Here is a 4923-nt window from a genome sequence, read left to right on the forward strand (position 1 = left end):
AAAAAAAAAAAAAAAAAAAAAATTAAACCTTATTTAATTTTGAGTTGACTCAGCGGTTAAGAGCACTGACAGCTCTTCCAGAGGTCCTGAGTTTAAATCCCAGCAACCACATGGTGGCTCACAACCACCTGTAATGAGATTGGATGCCCTCTTCTAGTGTGTCTGAAAACAGCTACAAGTATACTTACATATAATAAATAAATAAATCTTTAAAAAAAAAATAAAGCTATAGCCCTGGCTGTCCTGGAACCCACTCTGTAGACCAGGCTGGCCTCGAACTCAGATCGCCCTGTTTCTGTCCCCGAGTGCTGAGATTGATGCATGCACCCCCACACTTAGCTCTCCTCATGATAATGAGTGCTCCTTGTCTCTCAGGTTCCTTCAGGAGAGAAGTGGTAAAATAACCCAAAGGCCAGCTACCGGCTGCTTCTGTGGGATTTCCTCAGCTCTCCTAGCCCTTAACTGCTTGACCCCCTTTTTTGAACCAGCATTCTAGACTCCCCCCTCTTCTCAAACCCCTAATCAGCAGGAAGTACCCAGAGGACTATCCTTGCCCTTTATCATCAACAAAAGGTCAAAAGCATCAACCAAAACTGGCGGTGCTGGTGACATTGTCCTCTGAAGGACTTGGCCAGGAGAAGGATTGTTATTTGGTAAACCCTTCAGATCTCACAAGGCAGGTTTCTGTTTACCTTAATCCACCATCCAAGGGCAACTACTTCAGGCGAGGCATTTCCTGCTCGGTCCAAACAGCGGTTATCAGCTCAAAGCTCCCCGCCCTGTTGAAGGTCATATAAAGGCTTGCTTTTGGGCCATTTTGCTCTTCTCTTCTCTTCTCTCTGGGCCCCACTCGGCTCCCACAGCCTTGGCAGTTTGGTGTCTCACTGTGTTCTCCCTTTGTCAGCTTCAGGCGATTCTGCTAGGCTCCTCCCAGGGACCTAGCCAGCTACTGTCATCACCTGCTCACCTGCCGCCAGCCAAGTGAGGTGACCTGGCGTAGAAAAAGACTCCTCCTTACCCCAGCTTGCTCGAGCTCTCTCTACCCCCCTCACATGTTCTCAATCGGTCTCTCTCTCTCTCTTTCTTTCTTCTTCTTTTTCTTTTTAAGATGTATTTATTAGGTATACAGCAAGCCAGAAGAGGGCACCAGATCTGATTATAGGTGGTTGTGAGCCACACTATGTGGTTGCTGGGAATTGAACTCAGGATCTCTGGAAAAGCAAACAGTGCTCTTAACGTCTGAGCCATCTCTCCAGCCCTCAGCCTCTCTTTCTTTCTGTCCTTCTCTGTTCCCTCACGGCTTTGCTTCTGTCTGTCATATATATGTGATATATATTACATATCTATATATACATACAACACACACATATACATATATATAATATATACATATTGTGTGTATACATACATACATATATACATATGTGTATGTATATTACATACATACATACACACACACATATATATACATATACATATACATGCATGTATATGTATATATATATATCACTTATACCAGGTCTGGCCCATGGCATGATTTCTCAGGAGTACCTTGGTATGGACCCACCAGCAGGTACCCCCCTACCTGCACATGCAATGCATTATATTTCTTAATACCCTTATAAAAGTCATGTCTCATTCATAAGGAATACTTCCAGAGTTTTACTAGGTTCTGGTAAACTGTATACTTGACTGTAAGGTACCACGTGATCTCAGATTTGCAATCTGAGCTGCCCGTCACAAGACACTGATGTCTGGCACTGATGCTCAGCATTTACCTCATCCTTACGGAGCTAGGAGTAAACAGTTCTGAAGGAACAATGTGCAAATTGTTCACATTTCCGGTGTGCCCACTCCTGCCACACCACTGTGATGACTTCAACTCCTGTGAGAGCTAAGGCAAACTGTGGACCGGTTTAAAGTGTGGCTTGTCACTAGATCCTGGTTCAAGCCAGAAATGGGCAGTCTTGGTGGGAGTCTGTGGGGAGCCGCAGCTGCCACCCTACATATATATTGAACACCTGGTCTCCGGCCAGAGCAGAGAGCATTGATAAACAAGCCCTTAGTTGGAAAAGCTGAGTGCCTCTAGTTTGTGATGCAAGCTGGCATGATTTTCCCGAAGTCTATTGTGCTTTGCCACATAACCGATGCTGATTGGGACCAGGGAAAGTATTTAACCCACAAGGGCTGGGGGCTGGATATGATAATTAGGAGTAAGTATGTAAGGATAGAAGTAAGTTATAAGGATAGAAGTAAGATGTAAGGATAGAAATAAAATAGAAGTAAGATGTAGGAATAGAAGTAAGATGTAGCCAGGCCGTGGTGGCGCACGCCTTTAATCCCAGAACTTGGGAGGCAGAGGCAGGTGGATCTCTGAGTTCGAGGCCAGCCTGGTCTACAGAGTGAGTTCCAGGACAGCCAGGGCTACACAGAGAAACCCTGTCTCGGGGAAAAAAAAAAAAAAAAAAGAAGTAAGATGTATGTAAGAATAGGAATAGAAGTAAGATGTAGGAACTAGGAGTAAGTAAGATGTAGGGAATAGGAGTAAGTAAGAAGAAAGTAGTAAGATGTAAGTAGTAAGATAGAAGAAGTAAGATAGAAATAAGTACGATGTAAGCAGCAAGATTACAAGGTTCCTGATTAAACTGCTTGGAGACGAGCTCATTGTTGCCTCCTTGTTTCCGCTGGACGGAAAGGCGGCCGACAGGAGTCCGTTACTCAGGCCAGCCCCCAAGACAAAAGAGTACTTGAGAAAGAGGAAGAGGGTCCAAGGGGAAGTGGAGGAAGGACACGATAATATAATAGATGTTGGGGAGAAATAAAGCTCAAGAAAAGGTCATAATAGAACCTTATTTTATTTTTAAATACATGCTAATAAAAAATAAGGTTAAACAAAGTGCAGTCACATGCCATATTAAAAAAAAAAAAGGTCTTCTGGGGACACACATCTCTCAGTAATGAAAAGTTAGATTGCTTCCTGGGCAAAAACCTTCGCCATCTGCTGCTGGCTGAAGGCAGATGAGCTACTAAGGGCTGAGAGCACTGTGGGAGAATCACGAGCTCAAGTCCAGCCTTCAGATGGGCAGCAGGTTAAGGGTTAAAGCCTGAAGCAACTCTGGCCAGCTCTAGCCTGGCAAGCAAGGCTCCCGCAGGCCTTGTCCTTCTCCCCAGCTCCCTCTGCCCATTGCTAAAGCTAGCCACAAAGGTCTGTTCCCTTATTTGGCCACTTCCTCCTCCTGAGGCCGCCCACTAAGGTTCAGCTATCAAAGTATTGAAGTCCAGCAATCAAAAGTCCCCTCTGGCTCACCTAATTAACATTTCCAATCAAAATTAAATACCTCATCCTAACACAGGGTTTCCCCTTGTACTTTTATAAACCACCATTTTCCTATGTGCCAGTCTGTCTCCTATCTAAGACAGTCCTTTGTCGTCTCCCCCCAACCTGCAACTCCCCACCCCGGGACAGATACCCCCGACCCTCTCCCTTGCTCCTTTCTTCTTCCTTCTCCCTCATCCTTTACCTGCTGTCTTTGTCTCTTATTCCCTGACCCCTGTCCCTCTGGAGTAAATAAATCTTTGTGCTGAGAACTTGGGGGCCTGGGTTGATATGGTTTCTTTCATAGCCTGCACTTGAATTTCTTTTTCCAGCGTATTTACATATTTTTAATAATCTTCCTTTCATCCTTCTCCCTTCTCCCACTACTGTCTAGGCAGTTGTTCAGGAGCTTGAATTCGCCCTTTAGAGAATAGATGGCAGGTTATTGTCAAAAGATTCTGAAGACTTGGTGGAGAAATGCCAAGGCCTTAGAGGGTCTTGTCACTGTCACAAAGCACCCGGCAGAAGCAAACCAAGGGAGTGAGAATTTATTTTAGTTCATGGTTTCATATGAGGTCAAGACATGGTGGAGTTTCTGGTGTCAAGAATGTGTGGTAAGCTCTGGGCCTAGTGCTATACACCTTTAATACCAGTACTCAGAAAGTAGAGGCAAATGAACTCTGTGAGTTTGTGGCCAGCCTGGTCTACAAAGCTAGTTCCAGGACAGCAGCCAGGACTACATAAAGAAACCTTGTCTCAAAATAAAAGAAAATAAAATAAAATAAAATAAAACATAAAAAAAATTTAAAACTCCAAAGTTGGGCTGGAGAGATGGCTCAGTGGTTAAGAGCACTGACTGCTCTTCCAAAGGTCCTGAGTTCAAATCCCAGCAACCACATGGTGACTCACAACCATCTGTAATGATATCTGATGCCCTCTTCTGGTGTGTCTGAAGACAGCTACAGTGTACTTATATATAATAAATAAATCTTAAAAGAAAAAAAAAAACTTCTAAAACTCCAAAGTTTCCTCTAATCCCTTGTTGTAAGATACATCAAGGAGACATGAACAAAAGTCTATTCATCTCAGATGTATAGCGAATGACAGATGAAAGTGCCACCACTCCATCTTGGTGACGCATTAAATTGTAATGGGGTTACCGACAGGATTATGGGTAAGGGTTACTTACAGGAGCAGGAATGACTCAAGGACAGCCTTATCCCCAAAGCCCACCCCCAACACGGGTGCCAGGTTATAAAAGCTGGAAACCTGGAGTGCACTGCACAGCCTGCCAGCATCGTACCAGCATGGAGAGTGTCTTTCCCAGCTACCTCGGCAGTGGAAGAGTCTCAGCAGTCCCTTCTGCTTATTTATATGTTTGGGGCTTAGTGAATCTGCTCAGTTTCAGGGACTTCCTGAAGTCTTTTGAGTTGTTTACTTCCTGAGCTAACCAGGTTCCCTTGCAGGTCAGAGCATCTTACCTCCCTTTAGAATATCTGTTGTTTCATGGCCCATTTAACATTCTGTGTCTTAAGAAACTTCTCAGCCGGGCGGTGGTGGCGCACGCCTTTAATCCTAGCACTTGGGAGGCAGAGGCAGGCGGATTT

Source organism: Mastomys coucha, unplaced genomic scaffold, assembly GCF_008632895.1.
Source record: "Mastomys coucha isolate ucsf_1 unplaced genomic scaffold, UCSF_Mcou_1 pScaffold18, whole genome shotgun sequence".
In the NCBI taxonomy this organism is placed as follows: Eukaryota; Metazoa; Chordata; class Mammalia; order Rodentia; family Muridae; genus Mastomys; species Mastomys coucha.